We start from the raw sequence: 16,614 nt of genomic DNA on the forward strand, positions 1-16,614 counted from the left end.
ATCGGAATGGTCCCTTCTCAGTAACACAGAACAGGGATACACTAAGATCTTGCGTCTAACGGCTGAAACACTGTATATGACTACCAAACAGACTAGAGTATTCAGATAGTCATAAGAAAGTGCGTTGTTGAACATAATCGTATGAAATGTGCATTGCGAACACATTTTGGCAGATTTTTCTTCAGGACTTCAGTCTGAGAGTTCTTCAGTAAGTGTACTGCTGAGAGTTTAGAAGTTCAAAAATATTAACAATATATTTGGTCCAGAAATGGTTATTGAACGCACTATTCACCTTGGATTTTCAATTTTCGTTCCAGTAATAAAAGTTTCAAAATGGAGATCGTAGGTACTGACCATCAAGTTCAGATGAGCTCGTCATGGACACCATTGAAGCCGACTCTTCATGCCACTGAAGAGAAGTTAGGCATACTTCATACCACTATCGTTCGCTCTGTGCAATTGATAAGATGAGAAAGTTGGACTGTGGCACATGATACCTCTCAACAAAAATCGCCGTGTAAAGGGTTGGAATTCTCTGAATGTAAATAATAATCGGGTAAGTTTCCTGCAGTGAATTGTCGCTTCTGATGAAAAATGAACCTGTTTTGAGAATTGTTAACGGTCAGAACAATTCTATGTTGAACAATTGTAAATGGCCAGGATAATAGTTGAATCGAAGTCAATTTCCAGGATGGTTTCGTGAATCAGTACTCTAACTATCTCTGGTATATTTGTGGTTATTCTTGCTGGTATGGTTGGTATGGTGTAAATGATCCATCATATATATCTCAAGCAAGGTGAAACAATAACTTTTTTGATCGTTACAGTGAACGCTATGAAATGCATTGCAAACCTATCCGCAATCACACAGCGATGGTCAACAGTTATGATTTTCTCATGCTGGACGACAATGTTGCTGCATGTAAACGGTAGAGGCTCTGCATTGTTTACAGTATAAAACCCTTCATCTTTCACAGTATTCCTCCGATATCCCTCCCAGTAACTATCACCTCTTTCGGCATATCAATCTCTTCTTGAGAGAGAGTATTTTCATTAATTATTGGGAAATGCGATGTGCCATTGATAACTTCTTATCGCTAACTCGAAACTTCTTTCACTATGGAATCCAAAGTTCGGCTTTGCGAAGGTAGATAAATGTGGTTGGAGATGGAGATATGCGTGTGGATATATACATCCAGCATCTGTACACAATTGTTAATGGCAGGGAAGACTTTGAATATCATCGGATGTGGGTTATCCGTCAGTGTGTACCATTTGTCATCCTCTTCTCCAATGTTGACAAGGATGCGTGGTCTACATGGGGGGAGGTGTGTTTGCTACACACTTACCGAAGTTTTTTTTGTTTATCTTGAAGTTTTGGCCCACTTGAAACGTGTTCGAGTAATTAATTTGTACTTATGTATATTTTAATACCCTCTGACGTTATCTTGTGTACATAGATACAAAGTATTGGCGATGTCGAAAAGTACCTTCCTATTTCTTTCAAACTCATATAGTACTTTTTTGTTAGTGTAGTTCATTTTAGCGGCTGTAGCGTACTTATCAGTTTATTCCCATACACATATAGTCGACAATCAACTTGATGTATCAATAAATATATTAGTAATGTTATGTGAAATCAGACTACTAATTTTTACGACAAACATATATACTTACCAGTACATCTCTAGTATTAATTAACAGTGCAAACCGACTTTTATGCAATACAATACTACAATCTTTCTTGCAATTAATCTTCCTAACATCGCAGTATATTCTCCCCTTTTAAGTGGGCACTGTAGTCACAAAACAAATCACGAAAAGCAATTACCAGTTCTTGAATGACATGTACATTTTCTAAGGACGTTTGCATTTTTCCCCTGCCTTGAAACATCAAATATGAGCACTTTATCAAATTAACGGTAATTCATTCATTCATAGGTATTCTGCTTTTATTGGCAGGTCACTTGCCGCAGCTGAGACTTAACGGTAATAGAAAGAAATAAAAAAAATATGTGTTTGTACACTGACATTACATCAATCGTTACGAATAGCGTTTACTTCAAGAGCTTTGACCAATATTTATGCAGGAAACAATGAAAGTACATTTTTTACTACTTTAGACGAAAAATAACATCGCCAGTCTAATAATGACAGAATTATAATAGAAAACCATTCTTTATTTGGAATACATGTATTGCCTCTCTCTAGAATATAATTTATTCGCGTCATACGCCTATCGATTTGATATAATCAATGGAGTACACGTATATATTAACGTAAATCCTTATTTCAACTACAGGTATCTTTCTACTGGTGGAATTTAAATAGAAGTTTCCGATGCATAGATGTATTTAATTCTAAGACTTCCGCCCATAATTTTCTTGAAACTAGTTGGGGCTTTTTAGGAAAGTCACATCAAGGACGAAGAAAAATATTTATTGGTACCAAAAATGGCTGGAAACAGGCCTAATGTCCTAATTCTTATCCAGCGATAGAATTTTAATTCTTAGCCATGCGAGGGTCCTCAAGAGGCGTCACAGCGACATAGTGTTAGAAGTGAAGAATGGGAACTAATAAGTAAAGTAATTCATCACTGTCAACTGATGCAGGAACAAACCCGTAAATTTTGGAGCATCACTAGGAATCGAAGCCGGGACAACACATGTTACGTACCTTAGCCATTCAGCTACAAGGATAGTTAATGGAAGAACCTCCAATTCAGGATAGTTAAAGAAGGAACTGATTAAATATCTGTTTATCCGATTGGTTTATCAGGAAAGGCACTGAGAGTTTTTGAAAATGAAGTGGAACGTTCTATGTGCCATTTGGCTAAGCTATTTATCGCTTACGCATAACTACACTTAACTATTTTGGTTGCATTTGAGAGTTGAACTCAACCAAGTTATGTATGTTCTTTCAGTTTTGTGTGAGACACCGTCGAAATAACTTTTATTTTGTCTGAGCTGTTTTTCATAATTTACCTGAGTAGAGACATTTGATGAAAAAGACATTGCAAAATTCAACGTGAAAAATTTTTTGATTTGGTCAGCGTACTTGTAGATTTCGTCGACTACTAAAAAATCGACACTGAACCAACACATGATCGCTAGCAAAGGTTTGAACAAAAAATCGCCAATGCATTGATTGAAGGACGTAGATCAAACGATGTTGTTCCTGATACATTAGACTTATCAGATTCCATTATGGTGAATGACAGTGCAGTTAACGCAGATAACTTACCGTCTTCAAGGAAATACTCTGTAAATTCGGATTACAAACTGTTATTAATTTCGAACTACTTTTGGTTTATTTTGTACGTAAAACAACCATACATTCTTTACAATATATAGTCCAGTAATTCATATTGCTAAAATGTTCATAGATTGAAGGAAATTTTTAAAAGAAAGCAAACCAGGACGTTCGATACAACTTTGGATCGTAATCAAACTGGATAACATCAGAGTAGTTCTCTGTAGGCCATATTAAAAGCTCTATTGGATAAGATAGAACATTTTATTCTGTAGTTCTAATTTTTCCTATCCTCCCTGGTTAGATATATTGTTTTTGCCCATTGTAATTTGGAAGTATGCGCTTGCTTGTCTCTTACTAAAATTTTTAAAAAGGGCCGGAGTGGTTCAGTGGTAGAGCGTTCATCTCTGGTGCAGGAGGTCGCGGGTTGAAACCCTGCTCCCGCCAAGTGAACTTTGTGGTGGACAAACAACGTGTGCGTGGGTTTTCCTCGAGTTCTCCCGTTTCCTCCCACTTTCTTCATTCCACCATTTCATTCATTTCTCATCATCACCATCTCCTTTAGCCTAGCCGGTGTAACGGGCAATTTTTACCCTAGCAAATTATTACCCTAGAGGGTAAAATTTGCCCGGGAAAATTTGACGTCAACAATAGGGGTACAAATATTATCGTGAAAATATTACCCTACATGTCAATCAAATATATTGTTGAAAGGAGGGTAAAAATTGACCGGGAAAAAATGACTTCTCACGTAAGAGGGTAATAATATCCCGGGCAAATTGTACCCTATAGCTAAACTCGCTTGAACTACACAGTAAATTTCTCCTAAAGAGGGTAATAATTGACTAGGAAAAAATGACTTCTCACGAAAGAGGGTAATAATTTCCCGGGCAAATTGTACCCTATAGCTAAACTCGCTTGAACTACACAGTAAATTTCTCCTAAAGAGGGTAATAATTGACCAGGAAAAAATGGCTTCTCACGAAAGAGGGTAATAATATCCCGGGCAAATAGTACCCCCTTGCTAAACTCTACAGAATTATAGTATACATTTCTCCTAAAAAGGGTAATAATTGACCAGGAAAAAATGACTTCTCACGAAAGAGGGTAATAATATCCCGGGCAAATTGTACCCTATAGCTAAACTCGCTTGAAATACACAGTAAATTTCTCCTAAAGAGGGTAATAATTGACCAGGAAAAAATGACTTCTCACGAAAGAGGGTAATAATTTCCCGGGCAAATAGTACCCTCTTGCTAAACTTTATAGAATTACAGTATACATTTCTCCTAAGAAGGGTAATAATTGACCAGGAAAAAATGACTTCTCACGAAAGAGGGTAATAATTTCCCGGGCAAATTGTACCCTATAGCTAAACTCGCTTGAAGTACACAGTAAATTTCTCCTAAAGAGGGTAATAATTGACCAGGAAAAAATGACTTCTCACGAAAGAGGGTAATAATATCCCGGGCAAATAGTACCCTCTTGCTAAACTCTACAGAATTACAGTATACATTTCTCCTAAAAAGGGTAATAATTGACCAGGAAAAAATGACTTCTCACGAAAGAGGGTAATAATATCCCGGGCAAATTGTACCCTATAGCTAAACTCGCTTGAAATACACAGTAAATTTCTCCTAAAGAGGGTAATAACTGACCAGGAAAAAATGACTTCTCACGAAAGAGGGTAATAATTTCCCGGGCAAATAGTACCCTCTTGCTAAACTTTATAGAATTACAGTATACATTTCTCTTAAGAAAGGTAATAATTGACCAGGAAAAAATGACTTCTCACGAAAGAGGGTAATAACTTCCCGGGCAAATTGTACCCTATAGCTAAACTCGCTTGAAATACACAGTAAATTTCTCCTAAAGAGGGTAATAATTGACCAGGAAAAAATGACTTCTCACGAAAGAGGGTAATAATTTCCCGGGCAAATAGTACCCTCTTGCTAAACTTTATAGAATTACAGTATACATTTCTCTTAAGAAGGGTAATAATTGACCAGGAAAAAATGACTTCTCACGAAAGAGAGTAATAATTTCCCGGGCAAATTGTACCCTATAGCTAAACTCGATTGAACTACACAGTAAATTTCTCCTAAAGAGGGTAATAATTGACCAGGAAAAGATGACTTCTCACGAAAGAGGGTAATAATTTCCCGGGCAAATTGTACCCTATAGCTAAACTCGCTTGAACTACACAGTAAATTTCTCCTAAAAAGGGTAATAATTGACCAGGAAAACATGACTTCTCACGAAAGAGGGTAATAATTTCCCGGGCAAATAGTACCCTCTTGCTAAACTCTACAGAATTATAGTATACATTTCTCCTAAAAAGGGTAATAATTGACCAGGACAAAATGACTTCTCACGAAAAAGGGTAATAATATCCCGGGCAAATTGTACCCTATAGCTAAACTCGCTTGAAATACACAGTAAATTTCTCCTAAAGAGGGTAATAATTGACCAGGAAAAAATGACTTCTCACGAAAGAAGGTAATAATTTCCCGGGCAAATAGTACCCTCTTGCTAAACTTTATAGAATTACAGTATACATTTCTCCTAAGAAGGGTAATAATTGACCAGGAAAAAATGACTTCTCACGAAAGAGGGTAATAATTTCCCGGGCAAATTGTACCCTATAGCTAAACTCGCTTGAACTACACAGTAAATTTCTCCTAAACAGGGTAATAATTGACCAGGAAAAAATGACTTCTCACGAAAGAGGGTAATAATATCCCGGGCAAATAGTACCCTCTTGCTAAACTCTACAGAATTACAGTATACATTTCTCCTAAAAAGGGTAATAATTGACCAGGAAAAAATGACTTCTCACGAAAGAGGGTAATAATATCCCGGGCAAATTGTACCCTATAGCTAAACTCGCTTGAAATACACAGTAAATTTCTCCTAAAGAGGGTAATAACTGACCAGGAAAAAATGACTTCTCACGAAAGAGGGTAATAATTTCCCGGGCAAATAATACCCTCTTGTTAAACTTTATAGAATTACAGTATACATTTCTCTTAAGAAGGGTAATAATTGACCAGGAAAAAATGACTTCTCACGAAAGAGGGTAATAATTTCCCGGGCAAATTGTACCCTATAGCTAAACTCTACACAATTACAGTATACATTTCTCCTAAAAAGGGTAATAATTGACCAGGAAAAAATGACTTCTCACGAAAGAGGGTAATAATATCCCGGGCAAATTGTACCCTATAGCTAAACTCGCTTGAACTACACAGTAAATTTCTCCTAAAGAGGGTAAAAATTGACCAGGAAAAAATGACTTCTCACGAAAGAGGGTAATAATTTCCCGGGCAAATAGTACCCTCTTGCTAAACTCTACAGAATTATAGTATACATTTCTCCTAAAAAGGGTAATAATTGACCAGAAAAAAATGACTTCTCACGAAAGAGGGTAATAATATCCCGGGCAAATAGTACCCTCTTGCTAAACTCTACAGAATTACAGTATACATTTCTCCTAAAAAGGGTAATAATTGACCAGGAAAAAATGACCTCTCACGAAAGAGGGTAATAATATCCCGGGCAAATAGTACCCTCTTGCTAAACTCTGCAGAATTACAGTATACATTTCTCCTATAGAGGGTAATAATTGACCAGGAAAAAATGACTTCTCACGAAAGAGGGTAATAATATCCCTGGCAAATTGTACCCTATAGCTAAACTCGCTTGAACTACACAGTAAATTTCTCCTAAAGAGGGTAATAATTGACCAGGAAAAAATGACTTCTCACGAAAGAGGGTAATAATATCCCGGGCAAATAGTACCCTCTTGCTAAACTCTATAGAATTACAGTATACATTTCTCTTAAGAAGGGTAATAATTGACCAGGAAAAAATGACTTCTCACGAAAGAGGGTAATAATTTCCCGGGCAAATTGTACCCTATAGCTAAACTCTACAGAATTACAGTATACATTTCTCCTAAAAAGGGTAATAATTGACCAGGAAAAAATGACTTCTCACGAAAGAGGGTAATAATATCCCGGGCAAATAGTACCCTCTTGCTAAACTCTACAGAATTACAGTATACATTTCTCCTAAAAAGGGTAATAATTGACCAGGAAAAAATGACTTCTCACGAAAGAGGGTAATGATTTCCCGTGCAAATTGTACCCTATAGCTAAACTCGCTTGAACTTCACAGTAAATTTCTCCTAAAGAGGGTAATAATTGACCAGGAAAAAATGACTTCTCAGGAAAGAGGGTAATAATATCCCGGGCAAATAGTACCCTCTTGCTAAACTCTATAGAATTACAGTATACATTTCTCCTAAAAAGGATAATAATTGACCAGGAAAAAATGACTTCTCTCGAAAGAGGGTAATAATTTCCCGGGCAAATTGTACCCTATAGCTAAACTCGCTTGAACTACACAGTAAATTTCTCCTAAATAGGGTAATAATTGACCAGGAAAAAATGACTTCTCACGAAAGAGGGTAATGATTTTCCGGGCAAATTGTACCCTTTAGCTAAACTCGCTTGAACTACACAGTAAATTTCTCCTAAAGAGGGTAATAATTGACCAGGAAAAAACGACTTCTCACGAAAGAGGGTAATAATATCCCGGGCAAATTGTACGCTATTGCTAAACTCCATTAAACTACACAGTAAATTTCCTCTAAAGTTGGTAATAATTGACCAGGAAAAAATGATTTCGCACTAAATGGGATAATAAAATCTGATTCAAATTATACTTTATAGCTAAACTCCATTGAACTAAACAGTAAATTTCACCTAAGGAGGGTAATAATTGACTAGTTAAAAATTACTTCTGACGAAAGGTTGTAATAATATCCCGTGCAAGTTGCGGCATGTGATTTTACTGCATTTGGAAACTCCAAGGACGATTTTTTGAATCAGCTTGTGACCCAGGATGAAATGTGGTTTCATCACTTTGATACGAAAGCCGAAGAGGAGTCATGCGAGTGGCACCACTCAGGATCTCCAAGGCCGAATATATTCAAAAGCACAAAAGTCCGCAGGAAACGTGCTTGCCTCAATATTCTGAAATAAGGATGATGCTTTGCTCCCAGACTACCTTCCAATGGGCCAAATCATAACTGCAGATTATTACTGCAGTCTGCTGGCTAAGGTAAAGGACGCTATTAATGAAAAGACCCCTGAAAGTTGACACGAGGTGTTTTGTTTTTTCAGGACAATGCTTCCTTCCACAAGGCTAGCTGAACAATGGATATTCTGAGGGACCTAGGGGTACAGTGCATTGACCACCCACCTTACTCGCCAGATCTGGCTTCTTCTGATTATTATCTTTTTCCGAAACTCAAAAGAACAGTGAAAGGACAGAAATTTCACAGTGATGAAGGGGTGATTACAGCTGTGGAACAGTTTTTTGCAGAACTTGAGAAATCTTGTTTTATTTTTATTTTCTTTTATTTTTTTTTGAGGGGTTGGAAAAGTTGCAGAATCGAAGTGTCAAGTGTTTTTACCTTCGAGGGGACTATGTTGAATAGCCTCAAACTTTCATGCCTGCAGTTCAAGTCCTTCTGGGTCGGGCCGAGAACTTATCAGCCCACCCTCGTAGTTATGTGGTACAGACAACAACATAAATTAATACACAATCAACTTTCACACACACATTTAGAAATGCATTAACTTCTTACAATGGCACGTTGAGATGGTATACTTTTTGCATTGCTAACACACCTCGTGGGAAGAAATTATAAGAAAAAAACTATACGAATTCAAAACAATGTACTTTATAGATATCTTAATCAAATTAAGATCTACAGTACAATTTTCATGGGAAAGGAAAAACTTTTTAATGTTAAGTATAATCTTTTGTTATATACCGCACCTTCACAAAAATTTACAAACTACTTATTTAGAATCTATTTGATGTACAATTTGTACCAGGTATAGTAACCTCTTATATTGTGAAGTCATTTCCCTTTGTCAATATTTACTCTCACTTCGAAAAATATACTAAACTTTTAGTGAAATTTTTACAGCTATTTCCTGAGATTCCATTTTTTGGTCAAAATCTACCTAATTCTAGTCATTTACTACACAGTTTGATTAAATTTACCAAGGTGTAAAATTTTCAAGGAATATTATTACAACTTATTTTGTGAAGCCTTTTCAAAATTTACACACATATATATAGAACTAATATAAACAGTTTAATGAAATTCAGCTAGTCGGTACAATTTATCAGGGATATTGTTACCCCAAAGAATGCTTGATGTAAAGAAAGAAGTTTGTTTGTGATTCTTCGACTGCCTGAAAGCTTCTGAAAATACTTAAAGAAAGCGCAGTCAACTGGAGAAATCGACGACTCATTCAAAACCTGTACACACGACAACGAATGAAGCTGCGCTTGAATGAAAGAGAAAGAAACAGTATGAAGATTGAAAGAGGGGTCACACAAGGATGTAGTTTGTCACCCCAATTATTGAATATTTACATAGAGTTTACAGAAAGAAGCATTAATGGGAATTGGAGATTTCAAGATTGGAGGACGATCATTCACAAGATCAGGTATGCAGATGATACGGTGATAATAGCTAACACCAAAGGAGGAATACAGGAGAAGATTGACAAAATAGTTGACTCTGGAAAATTGTATGGAATGGAAATTAACATCGAAAAGTCGAAAGTCATGAGAAAATCCCGTGGAAACACGGCTTACGGATCAGTGTACAACAAGGAGAACTTGAGGAGGTAGACAATTTCAAGCATCTGGGAAGTATTTTGACGAGAGACACTTACTACACCAAAGAACTCAGGTCAAGAATTGCCATAGCCAAAGAAGCATTCAAAAAGAAAAGATCAATCTTAACTAGCAGGCTCAATATTGGATTTAAAAAGAAGTTGGTCAAGTGCTATATATATGGAGCATTGGACTGTATGGCTCAGAGACTTGGACATTACGGAAGTTAGAGAAGAAATATTTAAAGAGCTTCGAAAAGTGGTGTTGGAGGAAGATTGAGCAGATAAAATGGACGAGAGGACAACAAATGACCAAGTTTTGAAAGGGATAGAAGAAGACACATCTAGGCACCTACCTTCCTAAAAATGCGAACTGGATTGGACACACCTTGCGAAGAAACTGCCTTCTTCACACTGATAGGAAGGAAAGATAGAGAGGAAGTGAGGAATAGGAAGAAAAAGGACATGACTGACCCATGATTTGAAGGAAAGGAAAAATTATCGGAAGTTAAAATAATAAGATTAACATCGAAAAAACTGGAAGAAACACATCTAAGCCTAAATAAAAAATTGAAAAAAAAACTTCATTAGTCCCAGCATATGCCTAAAATAAAGAATACATAAAAATAACAATTATCATTAACACCTTCTTGCTAAATAATTTTTTTGCTTAATTATTACCAACCTTTGGAAAAATGTAGTATGCTATGTAGTTGAACAGAGTTTAGATAGCAGGAACAATTTGCCCGGGATATTATTACCCTCTTTCGTGAGAAGTCATTTTTTCCTGGTCAATTATTACCCTTCTTAAGAGAAATGTATACTGTAATTCTATAAAGTTTAGCAAGAGGGTACTATTTGCCCGGGAAATTATTACCCTCTTTCGTGAGAAGTCATTTTTTCCTGGTCAATTATTACCCTCTTTAGGAGAAATTTACTGTGTATTTCAAGCGAGTTTAGCTATAGGGTACAATTTGCCCAGGAAATTATTACCCTCTTTCGTGAGAAGTCATTTTTTCCTGGTCAATTATTATCCTTCTGAAGAGAAATGTATACTGCAATTCTATAAATTTTAGCAAGAGGGTACTATTTGCCCGGGAAATTATTACCCTCTTTCGTGAGAAGTCATTTTTTCCTGGTCAGTTATTACCCTCTTTAGGAGAAATTTACTGTGTATTTCAAGCAAGTTTAGCTATAGGGTACAATTTGCCCGGGATATTATTACCCTCTTTCGTGAGAAGTCATTTTTTCCTGGTCAATTATTACTATTTTTAGGAGAAATGTATACTGTAATTCAGTAGAGTTTAGCAAGAGGGTACTATTTGCTCGGGATATTATTACCCTCTTTCGTGAGAAGTCATTTTTTCCTGGTCAATTATTACCCTTTTTAGGAGAAATGTATACTGTTATTCTGTAGAGTTTAGCAAGAGGGTACTATTTGCCCGGGATATTATTACCCTCTTTCGTGAGAAGTCATTTTTTCCTGGTCAATTATTACCCTCTTTAGGAGAAATTTACTGTGTAGTTCAAGCGAGTTTAGCTATAGGGTACAATTTGCCCGGGAAATTATTACCCTCTTTCGTGAGAAGTCATTTTTTCCTGGTCAATTATTACCCTTTTTAGGAGAAATGTATACTGTAATTCTATAGAGTTTAGCAAGAGGGTATTATTTGCCCGGGATATTATTACCCTCTTTCGTGATAAGTCATTTTTTCCTGGTCAATTATTACCCTCTTTAGGAGAAATTTACTGTGTAGTTCAAGCGAGTTTAGCTATGGGGTACAATTTGCCCGGGAAATTATTACCCTCTTTCGTGAGAAGTCATTTTTTCCTGGTCAATTTTTACCCTCTTTATTAGAAATTTACTGTGTAGTTCAAGCGAGTTTAGCTATAGGGTACAATTTGCCCGGGAAATTATTACCCTCTTTCGTGAGAAGTCATTTTTTCCTGGTCAATTATTACCCTTTTTAGGAGAAATGTATACTGTAATTGTGTAGAGTTTAGCTATAGGGTACAATTTGCCCGGGAAATTATTACCCTCTTTTGTGAGAAGTCATTTTTTCCTGGTCAATTATTACCCTTCTTAAGAGAAATGTATACTGTAATTCTATAAAGTTTAGCAAGAGGGTACTATTTGCCCGGGAAATTATTACCCTCTTTCGTGAGAAGTCATTTTTTCCTGGTCAGTTATTACCCTCTTTAGGAGAAATTTACTGTGTATTTCAAACGAGTTTAGCTATAGGGTACAATTTGCCCGGGATATTATTACCCTCTTTCGTGAGAAGTCATTTTTTCCTGGTCAATTATTACCCTTTTTAGGAGAAATGTATACTGTAATTCTGTAGAGTTTAGCAAGAGGGTACTATTTGCCCGGGATATTATTACCCTCTTTGGTGAGAAGTCATTTTTTCCTGGTCAATTATTACCCTCTTTAGGAGAAATTTACTGTGTAGTTCAAGCGAGTTTAGCTATAGGGTACAATTTGCCCGGGAAATTATTACCCTCTTTCGTGAGAAGTCATTTTTTCCTGGTCAATTATTACCCTTCTTAAGAGAAATGTATACTGTAATTCTATAAAGTTTAGCAAGAGGGTACTATTTGCCCGGGAAATTATTACCCTCTTTCGTAAGATGTCATTTTTTCCTGGTCAGTTATTACCCTCTTTAGGAGAAATTTACTGTGTATTTCAAGCGAGTTTAGCTATAGGGTACAATTTGCCCGGGATATTATTACCCTCTTTCGTGAGAAGTCATTTTTTCCTGGTCAATTATTACCCTTTTTAGGAGAAATGTATACTGTAATTGTGTAGAGTTTAGCAAGAGGGTACTATTTGCTCGGGATATTATTACCCTCTTTCGTGAGAAGTCATTTTTTCCTGGTCAATTATTACCCCTTTTAGGAGAAATGTATACTATCATTCTGTAGAGTTTAGCAAGAGGGTACTATTTGCCCGGGATATTATTACCCTCTTTCGTGAGAAGTCATTTTTTCCTGGTCAATTATTACCCTCTTTAGGAGAAATTTACTGTGTAGTTCAAGCTAGTTTAGCTATAGGGTACAATTTGCCCGGGAAATTATTACCCTCTTTCGTGAGAAGTCATTTTTTCCTGGTCAATTATTACCCTTTTTAGGAGAAATGTATACTGTAATTCTATAGAGTTTAGCAAGAGGGTACTATTTGCCCGGGATATTATTACCCTCTTTCGTGATAAGTCATTTTTTCCTGGTCAATTATTACCCTCTTTAGGAGAAATTTACTGTGTAGTTCAAGCGAGTTTAGCTATAGGGTACAATTTGCCCGGGAAATTATTACCCTCTTTCGTGAGAAGTCATTTTTTCCTGGTCAATTTTATACCCTCTTTATTAGAAATTTACTGTGTAGTTCAAGCGAGTTTAGCTATAGGGTACAATTTGCCCGGGAAATTATTACCCTCTTTCGTGAGAAGTCATTTTTTCCTGGTCAATTATTACCCTTTTTAGGAGAAATGTATACTGTATATGTGTAGATTTTAGCTATAGGGTACAATTTGCCCGGGAAATTATTACCCTCTTTCGTAAGAAGTCATTTTTTCCTGGTCAATTATTACCCTTCTTAAGATAAATGTATACTGTAATTCTATAAAGTTTAGCAAGAGGGTACTATTTGCCCGGGAAATTATTACCCTCTTTCGTGAGAAGTCATTTTTTCCTGGTCAGTTATTACCCTCTTTAGGAGAAATTTACTGTGTATTTCAAACGAGTTTAGCTATAGGGTACAATTTGCCCGGGATATTATTACCCTCTTTCGTGAGAAGTCATTTTTTCCTGGTCAATTATTACCCTTTTTAGGAGAAATGTATACTGTAATTCTGTAGAGTTTAGCAAGAGGGTATTATTTGCCCGGGATATTATTACCCTCTTTCGTGAGAAGTCATTTTTTCCTGGTCAATTATTACCCTCTTTAGGAGAAATTTACTGTGTAGTTCAAGCGAGTTTAGCTATAGGGTACAATTTGCCCGGGAAATTATTACCCTCTTTCGTGAGAAGTCATTTTTTCCTGGTCAATTATTACCCTTTTTAGGAGAAATGTATACTGTATATGTGTAGATTTTAGCTATAGGGTACAATTTGCCCGGGAAATTATTACCCTCTTTCGTGAGAAGTCATTTTTTCCTGGTCAATTATTACCCTCTTTAGGAGAAATTTACTGTGTATTTCAAGCGAGTTTAGCTATAGGGTACAATTTGCCCGGGATATTATTACCCTCTTTCGTGAGAAGTCATTTTTTCCTGGTCAATTATTACCCTTTTTAGGAGAAATGTATACTGTAATTCTGTAGAGTTTAGCAAGAGGGTACTATTTGCCCGGGATATTATTACCCTCTTTCGTGAGAAGTCATTTTTTCCTGGTCAATTATTGCCCTTCTTAGGAGAAATGTATACTGTAATTCTATAGAGTTTAGCAAGAGGGTACTATTTGCCCGGGATATTATTACCCTCCTTCGTGAGAAGTCATTTTTCCTGGTCAATTATTACCCTCTTTAGGAGAAATTTACTGTGTAGTTCAAGCGAGTCTAGCTATATTGTACAATTTGCCCGGGAAATTATTACCCTCTTTCGTGCGAAGTCATTTTTTCCTGGTCAATTATTACCCTCTTTAGGAGAAATTTACTGTGTAGTTGAAGCGAGTTTAGCTATAGGGTACTATTTGCCCGGGAAATTATTACCCTCTTTCGTGAGAAGTCATTTTTTCCTGGTCAATTATTACCCTTTTTAGGAGAAATGTATACTGTAATTCTGCAGAGTTTAGCAAGAGGGTACTATTTGCCCGGGATATTATTACCCTCTTTCGTGAGAAGTCATTTTCTCCTGGTCAATTATTACCCTTTTTAGGAGAAATGTATACTGTAATTCTGTAGAGTTTAGCAAGAGGGTACTATTTGCCCGGGATATTATTACCCTCTTTCGTGAGAAGTCATTTTTTCCTGGTCAATTATTACCCTCTTTAGGAGAAATTTACTGTGTAGTTCAAGCGAGTTTAGCTATAGGGTACAATTTGCCCGGGAAATTATTACTCTCTTTCGTGAGAAGTCATTTTTTCCTGGTCAATTATTACCCTTCTTAAGAGAAATGTATACTGTAATTCTTTAAAGATTAGCAAGAGGGTACTATTTGCCCGGGAAATTATTACCCTCTTTCGTGAGAAGTCATTTTTTCCTGGTCAATTATTACCCTCTTTAGGAGAAATTTACTGTGTATTTCAAGCGAGTTTAGCTATAGGGTACAATTTGCCCGGGAAATTATTACCCTCTTTCGTGAGAAGTCATTTTTTCCTGGTCAATTATTACCCTTTTTAGGAGAAAAGTATACTGTAATTCTGTAGAGTTTAATAAGAGGGTACTATTTGCCCGGTATATTATTACCCTCTTTCGTGAGAAGTCATTTTTTCCTGGTCAATTATTACCCTTTTTAGGAGAAATGTATAATATTATTCTGTAGAGTTTAGCAAGAGGGTACTATTTGCCCGGGATATTATTACCCTCTTTCGTGAGAAGTCATTTTTTCCTGGTCAATTATTACCCTCTTTAGGAGAAATTTAATGTGTATTTCAAGCGAGTTTAGCTATAGGGTACAATTTGCCCGGGAAATAATTACCCTCTTTCGTGAGAAGTCATTTTTTCCTGGTACATTATTACCCTTTTTAGGAGAAATGTATACTGTAATTGTGTAGAGTTTAGCTATAGGGTACAATTTGCCCGGGATATTATTACCCTCTTTCGTGAGAAGTCATTTTTTCCTGGTCAATTATTACCCTTCTTAAGAGAAATGTATACTGTAATTCTATAAAGTTTAGCAAGAGGGTACTATTTGCCCGGGAAATTATTACCCTCTTTCGTATGAAGTAATTTTTTCCTGGTCAGTTATTACCCTCTTTAGGAGAAATTTACTGTGTATTTCAAGCGAGTTTAGCTATAGGGTACAATTTGCCCGGGATATTATTACCCTCTTTCGTGAGAAGTCATTTTTTCCTGGTCAATTATTACCCTTTTTAGGAGAAATGTATACTCTAATTCTATAGAGTTTAGCAAGAGGGTACTATTTGCCCGGGATATTATTACCCTCTTTCGTGAGAAGTCATTTTTTCCTGGTCAATTATTACCCTGTTTAGGAGAAATTTACTGTGTAGTTCAAGCGAGTTTAGCTATAGGGTACAATTTGCCCGGGAAATTATTACCCTCTTTCGTGAGAAGTCATTTTTTCCTGGTCAATTATTACCCTTCTTAGGAGAAATGTATACTGTAATTCTATAAAGTTTAGCAAGAGGGTACTATTTGCCCGGGAAATTATTACCCTCTTTCGTGAGAAGTCATTTTTTCCTGGTCAGTTATTACCCTCCTTAGGAGAAATTTACTGTGTAGTTCAAGCGAGTTTAGCTATAGGGTACAATTTGCCCGGGAAATTATTACCCTCTTTCGTGAGAAGTCATTTTTTCCTGGTCAATTATTACCCTTTTTAGGAGAAATGTATACTGTAATTCTGCAGAGTTTAGCAAGAGGGTACTATTTGCCCGGGATATTATTACCCTCTTTCGTGAGAAGTCATTTTTTCCTGGTCAATTATTACCCTTTTTAGGAGAAATGTATACTGTAATTGTGTAGAGTTTAGCAAGAGGGTACTAT

The 16,614-nt window shown here is 36.3% G+C and overlaps 1 protein-coding gene across 1 annotated transcript in view; it reads left to right on the forward strand.

Moving 5' to 3' along the window:
* The first annotated feature begins 227 nt into the window (after positions 1 to 227).
* LOC145666269 (uncharacterized) overlaps positions 228 to 16,614 on the forward strand; it is a 35,896-nt gene continuing 19,509 nt past the window's right edge. Inside the window, exon 1 of the mRNA XM_081733332.1 lies at positions 228 to 556. The gene's annotated coding sequence lies outside the window, so the exon portion shown is untranslated. The remainder of the gene's footprint in view (positions 557 to 16,614) is intronic.

This window comes from Thermobia domestica, chromosome 12 (genome assembly GCF_964235325.1).
Source record: "Thermobia domestica chromosome 12, izTheDome1.hap1.1, whole genome shotgun sequence".
Taxonomy (NCBI): domain Eukaryota; kingdom Metazoa; phylum Arthropoda; class Insecta; order Zygentoma; family Lepismatidae; genus Thermobia; species Thermobia domestica.